This window comes from Mytilus californianus, unplaced genomic scaffold, assembly GCF_021869535.1.
Source record: "Mytilus californianus isolate M0D057914Y unplaced genomic scaffold, xbMytCali1.0.p SCAF_4, whole genome shotgun sequence".
Classification (NCBI taxonomy): domain Eukaryota; kingdom Metazoa; phylum Mollusca; class Bivalvia; order Mytilida; family Mytilidae; genus Mytilus; species Mytilus californianus.
This window is the reverse complement of record NW_026262690.1, coordinates 39447366-39465338: the sequence shown is the minus strand read 5'-3', so window position 1 is coordinate 39465338 and position 17973 is coordinate 39447366. Positions and strand designations below refer to the sequence as shown.

General features: G+C 32.8%; 1 long non-coding RNA gene across 1 annotated transcript in view; it reads right to left on the bottom strand.

Moving 5' to 3' along the window:
• LOC127738023 (uncharacterized) overlaps positions 1-17973 on the bottom strand; it is a 160279-nt gene that overhangs the window by 25825 nt on the left and 116481 nt on the right. The gene's annotated exons all lie outside the window — the stretch shown is intronic.

The window sequence follows — 17973 nt, the reverse complement described above, 5'->3', positions numbered from 1 at the left end:
AATGGACCCGAATAGAAACAAGAAGATTTACCTCCCATGTAATGGCATGATATTAAAGGGGAAAAGCATCGATGCAGACTAAGTACCTTTTATCACAATTTCAACCAATTTTTTTTTGTATTGCAGAAGGTTATTGTAAAAATTATTATGTCAATTTCTAAATTAGAAGTTAAAATTTTAAGATTTCATTCGTATTTTCAGAGACATATATGTGTAAATGTCTCTGGTATTTTACAACACATTTTACGACGACTAATATCATTATAAAAAAGGAATTGTATATTTTTAAGTATACAATTCCTTGATTATAATCATCATCATCAATACTATTCTTATTATCATTATTATTAGTAATAGATATCAATAACAAATGAAATACGATGTGAGGTATACGTCAATGAGACAGCTTGAAACCCAACGACACAACAAGATATCTATATCAAAATACCGTCTTTAATAATACAGGTGCCTATACTACATGTCAAGCTCTAAATCACCCCAAAGGCGGATCCAGGGGGGAGGGGGGGCATTTAATCAATGCATAGGATTTGTTTGTGAAAAGAGTTCCGGACGATGAAAAAAAAAATCATTTGTTTAACTGGATATTTATCACATGTATCATCGTTTGAATCATTCAGTCATACAGAGAACTCATATGATTAGTTTGCCTTGGATATTCCAGTACTACACAATTCAATTGCTATATGTATATCTAATTATTCAAAAGACTTTTCTGTTTGTATAATGCTTTTTTCTAAAGAGGAAACTGTTACGCATGTGTGTGATCCTTTTTGTGTCTTTGACCAAAGATAGTTAGTCATAAACTAAATTTCAGTACTCGTCGATATATCATTCTTGTATCTGACGAATGTGGGTCTTTTACTTACAAACCTTTTTTGTCTTGTAACGTATTTTATTGTTGAAGAATGAATGTTGCCCGTTTTTTTTTTTTTTTTTTTTTTTTTTTTTTTTTGTCGTTTGTTTGTGTCTCATCAAGGATTTTTATACAAATCCTTGGTCTCATTGACATACAACCGGGTCCCCTTTTCTTCATATTTAAAAACATTCGAGATGACATCAATACCAATTCATGACACAAAATAACTGAGTTAAACTAACAGCAGAAGAAAGAAAAGGAAAAGCGCTTTCATGGTTGTACTTAATCTCGAAGTTACAATGTGGTCTTTGAAAAAATAAAAAAAAAAAAAAAAATAATAATATTTTTTGAATGTTTATAAAAAAGTAACTTTGTGTAAATTATAACAATTATTTCAATTTCAATCCATATTAAGCTGTTGCTATTTTCCACATTTTAAAAATTAATTTCCTGCATGATACATATATTATATTTATATTATGCACATTTTCATTGCGATCTTAAAAAGGACGTTGATATAAACTGCCGTCAATTATTGTGTTATGTAAGTTGGGCCGTTTTAAAAAAGAAATGAATTGATTCTAAGAAAAAATTAGAAAGGAAACAAATACTTTGTTTTTGAAAAAAGAGGAAAAAATCTAATTGATTTACATTCAAAATTAGGGACGGAAAAAAAAATACGACACATAAATTAAAAAAGTAATGTTCATGTAAGCATGAGAAAAAAAAAACAATCGCATCCTTACAAAAAAACAACACACACACACACACACACACTCAGAAAAGAAGAATAGTCGGTGTATAATCATTCTGCTACCAAGGGTTTTTCACAAGTATAGTAGTTAGAAGAAAAGTTCCAGTTTCCAAAAATGCACCAAACTATACATTTTACCTACTACTATTTCGTGAATTCAATGCAAATTTCATAAGGCTTGGTCCAAATAGCTTTTTACTGTCCAATATCTTGCAAGTACGAAAAAGACCGTACGAAAGTATATTTTGACTATGTTTTGTAATTGCACAACTATTGAAAGTTGATCATGCATTCGTTCTAAAATAAAATTTTACACAAGATAAAAGTTTAAAGATACTAAGTGAAAAATTTAGACAACCGCAATGGGTTAATCGCTTTGACGTCCGAAAAAGATAATAGCCAACACATACATTGTAACTTTTAAAGCTAGTTAAATTAATTTTTGTGTTAACAGATCGTGCGATATTATAAAAATTGTGTATCAAAACATAACAAAAACGCAAGTAAAGAACGTTGAAGTATTCAATATTAATCGAAACACAAAGGTTATTCCTGTTCTAGTTTTGCGAATTATTTGATTTAGGCGTTGAAAACCTTTGGTGACCCCACAGTTTAAATGTCTATAACAAATACGACGTGATAAGTGGGCGTTACAGACGAACGTTCACCTAATTTAACCCGTCAATGCGGGACTTGAGCGCGCCAAAATATGGTCTCGTCCACACTGTTATGAAAACGATACTAACAGTACGAAATATGTTAATGTGATATGATATGAACCTTCATTGTACAAGACCTATACGCTGATCCGGTTTTGAACGTGCTCGTACTCGTTTAAAAGATGACAGTCCGCATGAAGACATCTTACCCTACCCTGACACATTATCCTGACTCCAAGCCAACCGATCTTTGCCTCTTATTCATAATTGCTGCGTTCTTTGCGGAGAAGAAGCAAATACCAATGTTCACCGGGGATTGAACCCATGAACTCTCGCATTCGAGACGAGAATTTACAGAGTACAAAACGGCACAAGAAAGTAAAAGAAACTCAAATGCTATGCAGATGAATTATCAGTGATAGAGAGTTGTAAAATGCAACATAATCTCACAAAATTACTAATTACTAATTACCTGTTAGCTGATCAGTATGATATTTAACACAGGCCTCCTGAGTTTTACCATTTATTATCCCAAACTTTCACCTTTTTACGTGGTGATTTTTGTTATACATCTTTATTTTCACTACCAAATTACAAAGGTATAGAGTTATTTTACCTAATTGTCGATCTCCTTAATTATTTTATACAGCTCATTTAGTTTTGAACATGTTTTGGAATTACTTCATAGTGTTAGGTCTTTTCCTATAATGACTTTTGATACATTGTGTTCTACAGTCGTCAAAAGCTGAACAATTAAAAAAAGTAATGGTTTTCATCACCAATATCATCTAAATTGCACAATACATACTTTCTGTTTTCTCTTTCTAGATTTTGCCGTCTGCCAGTTTCAATTGGTAATTTCATGTTGAGGGTTCGAAATTTAAAAAATAATGATATCTTTTTTGTTATTCAAAATAATGAAATATTTTTTAAACTCTAAATTATCCTTAGATATTAAGTTCTGTTTTACATTTACGTAAGCACTTGACATTATAACGTTCGTCATGTTTACGCTTATATTTTTCACTAGTAAAACTGGAGACACCTTGGTCCTGCTTCTCGTTGTTTAAAACTTCCCAGTAAAACGATCCGAACGGAGAACAACATTCAATTAATAACACAAAAAAAAACCAACAAACAATGGCAGCAGAATTCTTTTCTTCGTTACAAGGAACTGATGTAGCCCGAGTAGTTTGTTGTAATAAGTGAGCTAAAAAGTTATAAATTTAAAATATCATCACAAGACGCTTACAATTTTTAACTTTCATATGTCTTTTATACGAGTAATTATGTTGTTTCCTTTTTGCGTTTTGTAAGTCGCTAGATGTATGTACACATACTCTGCACTGAATAGTTGGCATACGATGTAAGCAAAAGAATGAAAAACTAAAATAATCAAATTGCATTTCAAGTCACTTATCCTTTTTCGATTGTGTTTATTTGTTTTTTTTTACTTATTTCTTTCATAATGATGATGATGATGATTATAAGTCGTCATAAAAGGTGGTATGAAATACCAGAGCATCCGTAGGATTTTACCTTCAATTCAAACTTTATTGTCATATAAATCAACTTATATGATTCGTGAGTAAACAAACAAAACATAGTATAATATAAATGATCTTAAGTTATTCAATAATGATATTAGTAAAGTTAACATCCCAAGTGTGCCAAGTATCTCTAGTACTAAAACACATGAACAACACATAAATGAGGCATACATGAATAATGAACAACAGGTAACTGACATCCTAAACTCACATGCACCCATTAAGACAAGAACACACAGAAAGAAACCACTGCCATGCATGAACAGCGAATTAAGAAAAACTATTTATCGCAAACATACTAGTATGCTCTATACAAATTATACAAAACAACGAAACAGTAAGACCTGGGGAAAATACCGTAAACAAAGAAATTTGGTAAACAAACTTCAGAAAGACTCAATGAAAACTTATTTCTTAGAGAGATGTGCAGGCGGATCAAAATCATGTGATTTTTGGAAATTTATAAAACCCTTCTTATCTAAGAAATGTAAAAATGGAGACCAAACCATAGTACTTGTAGAAGGTAACAACATACTAAATGACACAAAACAGGTAGCAGATACTTATAACACCTTTTACTCTACAGTAGCAGACTCTATTGGAAATGACACCACATATAAAAAACAAAATCATCCAAGTATTCAAGAAATTGAAAAGAACCGAGACCAAGAAGTAAATTTTGAATTTGACAAAATTGACAAGATCATGAACAAAATAAACATTAAAAAGGCTACAGGAGCTGATGGAATTCCAGCAAAGGTTGTGAAGCTAAGTAATTCTGTCATGGGGCCTCAAATTACAACACTTATAAATACAACATGAGTATGGGTATTCCCTGACAGACTTAAAGAAGCACAGGTCACTCCAGTATTCAAGAAAAATGATACGCTTCAAAAATCCAATTATAGACCTGTAAGTGTATTATCTATAATATCTAAAATATACGAAAAAGTACTAGAGATCCAACTGGCTGATTTTTTTTGACAATATTTTTAACCCATATCTATGTGCATTTCGTTAGGGACATGGGTGCCAGACCACACTGCTAAGTCTTTTGGAAGATTGGCAAGAGGCCCTGGATAAAAATCATTATTTGGCTGCTGTTCTTATGGACCTCTCAAAGGCTTTTGATTGCCTTCCACATGGAATTTTAATTGATAAATTGCTCTCTTATGGTATTAAGCCACATTCAGTCTCTTTACTAAAATCATATTTAACTGTCAGAAAACAGCAAATCAAAATTGGAAGCATTCTTAGCAGTTGGGCTGGCATTCATAAAGGGGTACCGCAAGGCTCTATATTAGGCCCTATCCTTTTCAATGTATTTTTAAATGATATTTTATAAAAAATGGCTCGCTGTATAATTATGCACACGACAATACTTTGTCTTTTTCAAGTCCTGATTATGACAATCTTATATCAACCTTAAAACTGGAGTCAAATCAGCTGATAGAATGGTTTAGAATAAATAAAATGCAAGCCAATCCAGACAAGTTTCAAGTGATTTCAGTTGGAAAGAAAACTTTTGACATGAACCCAACAATTGAAGTTCAAAATTCAAAATTAACTTGTGAAAAAAAAGTTAAATTGTTGGGTATAGAAATTGACTATCAACTAAAATTTGTCTCAATAATCTGGTAAATAAAAAACAAACTAATTATTCTTTCAGGGATAGTAATATTTTGGATATTCCAAGGGTAAGAACTTCTCTTCTTTTGGCAAAAACTCCTTCGTTTTGCAGCTCCTACATTATGGAATAGCTTGCCTGACCATTTCAAGACTGAAAATAACTTCTCCCAGTTTAAAAGCTTAATTCAGTCCTGGAATGGATCAGAATGTAGATGTAGTGCATGCAAGTAGTATTTTTTTAATTTGTTCTCATAGCTTTTAATTTTTTCATTTACATTTTAGTTGCTTATAGTGTTAATGATTTTGATTGCTTTGCATGGCTATTCTATTCATTTTATGTGTGCTTATATGTTCTGCTTATATATGTATGCTTTGATTGCCTTGCATGTATATCATATATTCATTCTATGTCAGTATGTGTATGTATATCTGTTTTACGTTTATATTATGTGTTTTTTTATATATTCGGTGAAAAGCTCACAAGAGCTTATGTTTGTATGTTTTAAACCATGCCGAATCAAAATAAAGTTTTCTTATCTTATCTTAAACGACAAGAAGAAAGCCTGTATAATTATAATGAACAAACTAATTAATACATATAATGATATAGTATAATAGTTAATGATTCAATTACGAGTCCACTACCTTTAATAAACCTATGCTTTCTACTTGTTTTTGTGTTGATGGGCAGAGAATTAATTTCTTTTTAGCATCATCATTTAGGTCATTAAAATTATCAATACAATTTGCCTCAATCAATTTTTTTTAATAAAAGCTGGTCTCATGATGGAGTTTTTCCCGCAATACAAGAGAAAATGTTTCTCATTCTCGATTATATTGCAGGCCTGAGACAATTGGTTTTCTCTGGGAATTTAACTATTAATTTAAAAACAATTCTACTCTTTACTAGAAACTCTTAGACTACCTGTAGATAATCATTTTCCGTCGATGTTTATTTATAAGTTACTTTCAAAGCGGCATACTTAACTATTGTCACATATCAGTTTTGACCTCGAGCGTACCTGAAAATTATTATATACCTTTAACTACTTCTTGGCCGGTGTTAAAACATATTTTCATCGTTATCTTTCAGTAACTTTTGATAAATTTATCTGTGTTGACAATGGCTTTATTATTCTAAAATTGAGAATGGAAATGGGGAATGTGTCAAAGAGACAACAACCCGACCATAGAACAGACAACAGCAGAAGGTCACCAACAGGTCTTCAATGCAGCGAGAAATTCCCGCACCCGGAGGCGTCCTTCAGCTGGCCCCTAAACAAATATATATACTAGTTCAGTGATAATGAACGCCATACTAAACTCCAAATTGTACACAAGAAACTAAAATTAAAAATAATACAAGACTAACAAAGGCTAGACGCTCCTGACTTGGGACAGGCGCAAAAATGCGGCGGGGTTAAACATGTTTATGAGATCTCAACCCTCCCCCTATACCTCTAGCCAATGTAGAAAAGTAAACGCATAACAATACGCACATTAAAATTCAGTTCAAGAGAAGTCCGAGTCTGATGTCAGAAGATGTAGTCTGTTTATGCATTTGAAAGTTTGTAGTTATGTAGAATTTTCAGGATGTGACGAGATTACCAGTAGTTTAAAAAACCATTATGGGAGAAAACAACGACAAATGTCAGACAATATATCACGGTAATAACATATATTGTCTTGTAAGATATAAAGATATTCCCACCTTTCTATGGTAACTGGAACGTATCAGATATTTGTAGACTGGTATTTGGTATAATTTTAGAGAATGGGGCGCGGAGAAAAGGGGGGGGGTGTAAACCTATCACATTTTTGAAATGATTTAAGAGAATGGAGGACATGCTCTAATGTCACATTAATGAATAGTAATATTTTTTTGTTTTATCTATAGCGTGTTCTTTTTACAGGCTACCTTATAACAGAGAACAGAATATGCTGGCAAAAATATAAGACATATTCATCTTCATTCATAGATGGGAAACTTTGTCATATTGTAACAACCAAAACAGGACATGTCAAAATGTTTGATATGCATTAAAAGCTCCATGCAGCATGAAATCTATTTTGGTTTGTATTGGTGGCTGCAATACAATGTACATTAAACTGGTACACTAAAAGATACAAAAAGGGAACAAATATATATATACATCAGAATTGAACCCCTATTTTTGGGTAATCTAGCACTAATTGAGAACTCATAAATTAATTAAACCTGGTCACACAGTTATGTACAAGTCCAAGGTCAAGATGGATTGATTGTTGCTTGTTTTACGCCCAGTTGCAAATTGTTCATGCATGTTTATGACGAAAATGAATTAACGAATTAATGCAAGAGATAGGGTTTGCAAGGTAGGATTCGACCAGGATGGATGACAGGGAATTTGGACTACCACTGGCAAAATGAGGGTATATTGGATTGTGCAACCTGCGGACTCCTCAGAGAGTTGTAAATGGTTCTTTTACGTGCGGAGGGCGTGGCACTTACCCTTCACGGTGCATCATATAAAAGTTCCCTCTCAGACCTGACGTGGCTGCGTGTTTATACATCTCGCACAGACAAAGGGATGCCAAACTTTGGGTAGTGTTTTAGTCGGAAGAGACCATGGAATGACTATATTTTCCCTTGGAGTCTCCCTGGTCAGGAATATTGTTAATTGATGTTATCAGTCTTCTGAAAATTTGGCGTTGGGGTAAGATATTTGATATCATGGTGAATCAATTTACATTTTGTTTGTACTCGGGGAAGTAAGACATCGCGGGATTTATTTTATAGTTGAATGAAGGCGGTATGGTAACCTTTAGATGTCTATTCAGTTGGTTAACTTAAATGTATCTCATTGACGCTAATCCCGACGGCTTTTTCATATCGTTGACATAAGTAATAATTTAAAAAATCAAAATGATAATATTGTTCTTTAATTGCCTAGGTGGGCATAGCTATCCATAATTATACTTTATTCAATATAACGCGAATTATTATATCATATTACACCACAGTACATGTACGTATTATTTTAGTGTAATGTACCCTGTAAGACCTTGATCCATGATCGAAACAGAGAATTAATTAGATTTTTAATTTCATTTAACTTGTTCTCGTAATTTCGACATTAAAACCTTTTTAAACATGATACAATATATACATATCAAAGCCAAAATATAACGAGGTGAAACTGTCTTATTATTTGAAAAAAGTTTCTAAAAGCATTGAACATGGCATAAGTTACTACAACTTTTTTATAAACCGTAGACACAAATAAAAGAAGATGTTGAGTATACGTTAATGAGACAGCAACCAAACAAAAAACAAAAACGCAGACATTAAGACGGTATATTCAACAACAGACACGTGGTAATACAATATGCCAAGCCACAAATCGCCTCGAGTTTAGAGTAAATGCGTGATATAGCTATCCCAAAGGTCTGGTATCTACACCAAATTCCATAAAGGAAAAAATCCTTAAGATGCAACTACACACAACCACTAACGAGGTTCGTGACATTGGAAAGCACATGAATATGTAGTGGGGTTAAACTAGTTTGAAATATCTTAAAACTCTCCCTTTTACTATCGATTTGTGAAATAACAATAGATACTGATACATAAAATACATAAAAGAAAGTGCAATAAAAGTAAAGAAAAAGGACTCAACTCTGTTATAGTATCATAATAGGGGGAAAAAGTGGTCAAAACAATAACAAATGATTTCGTTTCGTTTCGGAAAATTGTTTCCGGTTATTGACCATTTCTGACACCATCTCGTGAAATGCTAGTGATAAAAGAGGATCAGGTCACCGTTTTGGCTCTTGGGTTCGAAAATCTAAAAGTATCATAAATCTATCCAATAACGTCCTTAGCATGGTTTATAAGACATGCCTGTCAGATTGAAGTATGGATATATATTTTTTAAAGTTTATCTAACATATTTATATTAGGTTTTTAAACTTCTTGAAAGTAATCGAAAACTACAAAAACTTCCAAAAAAAAACCTAACTTTGATATCGTGCCATTATTGTTCAAATACTAATCTCAATGTCCTACCTCAAAATTGTTTTTGCTAAAAGATGTCTTATTCAAGGATGTTAATTATCTGTTTTGGTAAGGCCTTGGCTCAACTCTTATTTTTCCAAAACTAGGGATAAAATGGCCAATTTATGCCAATTTCGACATGCATAAGACATCATAGTGACATTTCTGCACTAAAGGTATCAGATCATATCACCCTATCTAATGAAATTAGCACATTTTTGTTACAAATGAATAATTTTTAAATTTTTCAATAGTCTTTAAGCCAAAATGAAAGATGTGAATGACAGTGGATAACCTGTTAGCTTTGTAGATTTATTATAATAACTGCCATGTAAAGCGGAATGTGAACTTCCCCCTTTTATTAAATTCCCATAAGTGGAATCTAAGTTTTACAATATAGCTGTGATAAAATCTATAATAAAAACTTTGACCAATTTATGATATATCCCTGTTGTAAAATTGTTGAAAAAGGAAAATATAACGTCCAACAGAGACGTCATTGTAAACACAGACAGAGTGAACCAACTGAGAGATGTATACTCCACAAGACATAGCCGTCAAGGAAAGGAACACTCATCCCGGTAGTTATAAATTCTGAAATGAAGATTACCATCAGAACTTCTAATATTAAGTTCTATAATATGAATGGCGTCTAATATATACAGGCGAGAATATTTGTCTTTTAAAAACGACATTCACACAAATCCTTCTGTTAAATTGAGACACCTTCGACTTTTAAACTTTAAACAATGTCATTAAAATATGATGGAGCATGTTATTAAACGTTGATACTATAAAAAGTTGTTCTAAAATATGTATAGAAAGGTCATAGATATAACACATGTCAACGAACTGAAATATGATAGAAACATAAGTGATTGTTTTACCACGTATCATAAAATTAAATTCATAAAACCACATAAATTATCCCACTATTTACATACACATTGAAAACAGAGACTTGAATGTATTATTAGATAGTAACATGTATCCCCATAAATCTTCTCTTATTTTACAATGACAGATACAAATAACACTGGACCTTGCATAGTAGACATAACTTTCTTACACAGCTATGAGGATTTAGTATATATTGAAATCTAGCCAGAAAAGTGAGAGTCTTTAAGGCATGTGGCTGCGATGGAGCGTACAGGTGGGTTCATTTTCTTTTAAACTGGCCTAATTAATGTATCCTACTATTATTGTTACCTGTGGGTGTCTCAATACACATTCATCAAGTTTTTTTGTTAGTCACTCAATTGTAAAATGACATTTATGTTAGTAAATCTGTTGATCTATCATACTATCTAATCTTCAGTTATTATTTGACAATTTCCACCCTGGATTCTTTTGAGGAAATTTTAAGATGTTTCGACTGGATTCACCTAGCTGCTGTTGGTGGCATTTGTCATCTTAAATACAAGGTACAAGTCACAATTTGTATTTCATTCATAATTTTTTCTTGCACATAATTAATATATTTACTATAGCATATGTCAAAATAAAAATAAAGCTGTCCTTTATGTGACTGTTCAAGTTGCATAACCAAAGAAGTAGATTGGTAATACAAAACATTAGGAATCAGTTCATGAGAAAAGTAAATATGCACACCTACAGATTTTGAATGTTGGCATTAGAGTTATCCTGCTTGTCGTTTGAAATTTGAAATATGACAAGTTACTTACTTACTGTATTGATACAAGATAAGAGAAGGTGTGTAAAATATATTTCTTGAGACTTAAATTAAAATTCGAAATTCACATTTAATCTTTTAAGACAGTTGTTGAGTAAGAATATTCTAAAAGCTGAAACGGAGGGCAACTTACTTTACTTTGTGAGGTATTTATTCCAACCATGGACCAACATGCTCAACATTTATAGTTGATTCAATTACTAAAACTGTTGACAGCATCTGGAGAAATGGAAGCGTTAAGCAATTAGGTTTTTATTACAGAATATGATCATTGTATTTATGTTTGGATTTGGGTATATTATTTTAGAATTTTGGTTGAATTTATTCAGATTTGTGTAAGAGGAAATCCTAAGCAAATTCCCCCGAATACACGGATTTGTTTACTAAAAATCTTCGAATCTGAACCAAAATTCGCACTATATCGACTCCACGCATGCATACACATGATGTATGTATTTTAAGGCTATATAAACAATTACATTAAATCTGTAAGCATGTACTCAAATTACAATGTTTTCAGATGGCTATGTATTTTTTTTAATAACAAGTCATCTATGTTGATTCTGGATGTTCTTCAATAAAAATGTTTACATAAATATATAAGTATATTTGCATGTTTTTTATTTAATTGTTTTCACTGGTAATGATACTAATATCAGCTCTGAATTCTTTTCTATGTATGGATATCTATATAATTATTGAAGTATACTATTCAAACTCTTTGATATGCAATTTCATCTACGTTTCATCAATTTTTCTATTTTGATCTTAAATACATACAAGTGAATATAGCCATGTCTCAAGTTAACAATGTTAAAAATACGTTTGGTCGCCGTTCTTTTTACTTCTTTGTTGTTCCATTGTCGGTTATTTTTTTTGGGTTTTTTCATTGATTGCTTGTTTCACTATATATGTCAGTCTGTGCTGTTGCTTGTTTCACTATATATGTCAGTCTGTGCTGTTGCTTGTTTCACTATATATGTCAGTCTGTGCTGTTGCTTGTTTCACTATATATGTCAGTCTGTGCTGTTGCTTGTTTCACTATATATGTCAGTCTGTGCTGTTGCTTGTTTCACTATATATGTCAGTCTGTGCTGTTGCTTGTTCCACTATATATGTCAGTCTGTGCTGTTGCTTGTTTCACTATATATGTCAGTCTGTGCTGTTGCTTGTTTCACTATATATGTCAGTCTGTGCTGTTGCTTGTTCCACTATATATGTCAGTCTGTGCTGTTGCTTGTTTCACTATATATGTCAGTCTGTGCTGTTGCTTGTTTCACTATATATGTCAGTCTGTGCTGTTGCTTGTTTCACTATATATGTCAGTCTGTGCTGTTTTGTTAGTTTATAGTTTATGTCATATAGTTGATCACATCTGTTCAAGTCGAACCCAGAATTCTATGTTCCCCATTTGAAGGATTTTCATGTGATGGCAGTCACGTCTTTCTTCCAAAACCTCATGTTGTTTTTGTGATTTTTAAAATTAATTCATTGAGAAAAAAAAACCATGATCTGTATGATAATAATATGAAGTTGGTTTTGCATTATTACTATCAGTACATGCGAGTACTCTTTGATTGGAACTTTTTTCTCCTTTTTTTTCTTGTGCTTTGTTCCGATCTGACCATGTAGCTAAGCCCTTTCCATCAGAGTTTTACGGTTTGTTCTTATGTTGTGCTCGTCATTTGATCTTTGGTGGATATTTGTCTCATTGGCAATCAAACAACATCTCCTTATTTTTATATTGTCTATAATTATTCAAATTTTAATCGTGCACTTTGATGCTAAATTCACTGGCAGGTATTTGTACTATAAATCGCATTAGTTTTGACTAATTCAAGTATATATTAGAAAAATCGTCAGGGTTTTAACTCCATAATTAAAGGCAGTAGTGCTTTAGTTATTGTTGCAGTAGTTTTTATTTGCTTTGACATATCTAAATGATAAGAGTAAACACTTTCCTTTTCCAACTTAGGTAACATGTTTGTATAAAAACACATATGAAAAGATAAAAGGTATCTTTTATTGAGCACACAACAGGTAAAGATTGAAGTAAACATGTGCATTATCATATAAATGTTTTTGAAGAGTCCAGTTGTCGGGTAAATCTGTCAGAATTGAATGGATTGAACAGCAAGGTTATCTAGATGTATTTTGATACTTCTAAGGAATTTCAATCATATCTTCTATATGAAATAAAAATCTATGCAAGTTCCCCTATTTTGAACTCACGTTTGTATCTTGTTCATTTTTAACTGTTTGAGCGCTACACTACATGTATTTTAGTTTGTCTCAATAATGTATACCCCATTTATTTTAATGTTTTGCTAGTAACTTCATTGTCAGTTTATATCTGAGAATTTTACGAAAGAATAAAAGATATGTGTTATCTTTATGTCGTCTCCTTACAAAACACAAGTTTACACCATGATGTCATGAAACTTATTTGGATATCCTGCTTTTATCATGATTAGCCTGAGATGAGTTCTAGTTCCTGAAAAAAATCTTTTTAAAACCAGCGAAAGCAATAATTTTGTATTGACCATAATACTGTAGTGATAATTAGAATGCCCTATAGCACAGAAGAAGCAAACACGTTTAAGCAAAATTATCAAGAGCTAACCAGAAAGCACTAACTTACATTATAAAGACTATTGTTAGCACTTTAGACATTGCCTCTTATACTTATTCCTCCGTAGTTACACACATGATTTCTGGGCAATTTTCAGCAAGTCCTAGTCTGGTTTATGTTGGTAGTAGGCAAGGTTTGTGTTAATATTTGTTGTGGTTATGGCAGCGTGGAATTGTCCAGTGATAACCTGTATTCAGTGTGTATCTTCCTGACCATACCGACGGCTCTCTCTCACATTCTGCATTGGAGTTTAGTATACAATACATTGCCCTGGATCACTTTGCCAAGGTCAGTAGAGGAAATCTTGGTGTCCTAGTGATTTTGTTAACCGATGCTGGAGTTGCAGGCCAATAGGTGTCAGATATGGTGCACAGTAAGAATTCGGTCGTTCCTGAGCTGGAGCCACTTGGAAGTCGATGAACTGTTCTTCCAGGGCTGCAAATTTGTAAATAATAGTAATGGTCTCATTGACATATACCCATATGTTGATACATCTGTTAAAATCTATTGTTTACTACCTTAACCAATGTTTGGAGTATTGTTGAACTCATATGAGTTTAGTGGTCATACATGTACCAAATTGCTTGAGATCCAATGTTTTGAAACACTATTGTATAGAAGCTGGTTCGCAGGAATGGTGATGGTGTAGTCCGATGTTGTCAGTTCTGTGGTAATTCGAATGAGTTTACCATCTACGAATTTTCTAACTAGTGTACTAAGTTGGGTTTCTGCTGTCAGGTAACCAAATGTGTGAGGCTTCGAAATGGTATTGGAGTCATTAAGTGGTCCCAAGACGAGGCCAAGAAAGTACAGTGGATCTAGTTGTAGAATAGTTCAGTGCAAGATCCAGTTTCTTAATGCTTCAAACTTTATCCACATCAGGATGAGGGTTGAAGTATGAATGTTGAGTGTTCACTGCGTATAAACAGCAAATATTATTTCCAAGATATTTCTTAAAAGATCCAATATTTTTCTTTAATTTATATAAATGAGACAGCTGTAATACTTTTGCGAAAGTGGTAGTATATGTCTACAAGGATGTCGCAAACGGTCATTGGTATAGTATTTACACAGGCTACTGGACCCCGGCTGATCCAGTGGCACACACAACCAAATTCTAAAACATATTGTGAATTGTTTTTTATATGTGCGCGTCTTCACTGAGTTTTCTTACTGGTCATACTGAAGTTTGTTTTTATGTGAAGCTGAGTATATAGTCGGCAAAAGTCTGCTGTAGTTGGTTCAACAAGGTCTGTGCAATTCCAGAGTAGCATTGGTCCAGCAACAAGAAACTTTGGTCACAATCTTGCTGTGTCGAAACATTGCTCTGTAAATTTCGTTACTGAAGTCTGGTACGGAGAAAGATATGTTGTGTTCAGCTTTGAAATTAGCAAAGATTAGTCTCTGGTTTTGTAACACCGTTATCATCTCGGTGGGCGAAGAAGTTTGACGCAGTTTTGATACTTTTCTGTTCATGCTAGTATATAATTTCCCGTGATGTGTTGGAGTATTTATCAATCTGCTATATGATTGTTATTTGTAAATACTTATATAAAACTGCCTATGTCCAGAGATATGATTTAAGAACAGATAATATATAAATTAAGATATCTCACTGATACTCCATATGACAGTAAATCAGAACAAAATAACTGAAGTGTACATTAGTACCAGTCGCAGAGGTTTAGAATCAAATGGAAATAAAACAACGAGAAAATTAATTTGTCTAAGGATCTAAAGAGAAAATCGATGTTCAACGAAGTTCTAATTATAAAAAGCCTTGTATGCAGACTTTTGCAAAACCATGAGATCAAATATCCACGGAAATACATTTTTTTCTCAATCCACGAAAATTGGTACCCACGAAAATAAATGAATCTACAGTAAATGCAAGATAAAATCGAAAATATGATAAACCCTTGTTTTTCTTTCACTCTCTTTTAATTAGAAAATACCAAAGAAAAGCAGGTGTTCACTAGATGACGCTAGTCTGTCCGAAAACAGTAATCATTATGACTTATTTGAATTTCGTTTAGCATATTTGCCTCAAATATTTCAGAAAAAAATATTTGTAGCCATTTTGTCTTATTTCTATATCTTCCAGTTAACATTCAGATATGATAAATCCCGCCACATTCTGTATATATGTGCCTGTCCCAAGTCAGGAGCCTGTAATTCAGTGGTTGTCGTTTGTTTATGTGCTACATATTTGTTATTCGTTCATTTTTTGTACATGAATTAGGCCGTTAGTTTTCTCGTTTGAATTGTTTTACATTGTCATTTCGGGGCCTTTTGTAGCTGACTGTGCGGTATGGGCTTTGCTCATTGTTGAAGGCCGTACGGTGACCTATAGTTGTTCATTTCTTTGTCATTTGGTCTCTTGTGGAGAGTTGTCTCATTGGCAATCATACCACATCTTCTTTTTTATATTAACCAAAAAGATATAAAATACTAGATGTCTTATACATGTAGTTTCTTCAGCGATGCTTCAGCGAGGCTGTTGTTCATATTTACTTTTACCAAAAACATCCTGTTCAATAGCAAAATATATTAATTTTTCATTTCCAGCGGCCAAATGATTGCTCTTAACATAATCTTTTTTTTATACTGAATAAAGTCTATCGAAATATTTATGTAATCAGCCACTTTGAAGAGCAAAGGCAAATGCTCTGAAATTGTATGCATATTGTGATTTTTTCATAGACTTGTAAATAATCATAAAATGAGAAAAGATATAATTTAAATCATAACAGTTCTTACTCTCTACATAGGTGTTGCACCTCTAAGAAAGTAATCAGAGCAATTTCATTGAAAAAAGATACGAGTGGCCAAAAGTTCACAGGATGGTTGATCAACTCCAGCATGGAAGGCATTGCACAATGTCATGTTTTTCTCCGACTGTTAATGAACTTCTTTACACTAAATCCATTGGATGTTGGATGTGAACTGATTGATATCTTAGTCTTGGATACATGTTTTTTATTAGTTGTTATTGGCTTTGAACTAGCTGCCAGTAACTCTTAGATCTGTACTTTGTGTCTTTTTGGTTGTATAAATACCCTGACACGTCCAGTCTGTATTTTTGTTTTTCTGCTTTGTATCGATCTGATGAGTTAAGCAGCTGATTTTTATACTTTGTTCTTATGTTGCACTGTTGCATGACTGTCACAGGTTAGGGTGGATTTTAGGGCTGGGGGTTGGCGCCTTCAAACGTGTTTAGCCACGCCACATTCTTTATGTGCCTGTCCGAAATCGAATTGTTTCATATTTTTCATGTCTGGGTTTTTTTATAGCCTACTATACGGTATTTGGTTTTCTCATGGTTGAAGGCCATTCGGTTGCCTATAATTGCTTACATTCACTTCATTTGAAATTGGGTGAATAGTTGTCTCATTGGCAATCATACCGCATCTCCTAATTTTTTTTGTATAAGATATTTGACAATAGCTGAAATAGTGTAAGTACCATGAGAAATCATTAATTTAATTTAAGGGCATTGAAATGAAAGAACCAGCAATACCAGCTGATAAAGCAACCAACAATGTGTTCGATGTTGGACGTAGACTAATTGGTAAAATACTCAGAAGTGATACAAAAAATATAGTACGTTTATAAACAGATTCTGCTGAAGAAAAGACAAGAAATGAAAAATAAAACTAAACGCTTGCACCACAAGAATATAACTTTTTACCGGATTCTTATATTACTGAAGAAACCTTAAAAATGCGTGTTATATCTGCATCTAGTAAATGTATTATTACAAATAGGCCTGTTCTTGGAACCTGTGTTCTTACAACTGAAAAGTGACTCTTCTTTTCAAACGGTTTTTTGGGATGTATAAATACACATCCATGTTCATTTTCTATATAGAGATTACTCTATCTATATATTACATTATACATACTTATTAACAGGTTAACTCCTAACTATCCTCCTGCCTGTCGACACTTTTATTTTGGCATTGCACAAGTCATGTCTTCTTTGACTGTCCATGACGTTAAAACACTAAATCCCTGGGATGTGTTTTAGTTGATTTTAGTCTCTGATGCATGATTTTTTTATTATTAATTGTTTTTGGCTTTTAAGTCAGGAACCTGGTGTTCAGTGTCGTTTGTTGAATGGTTTTACACTAGTCATTTTTTG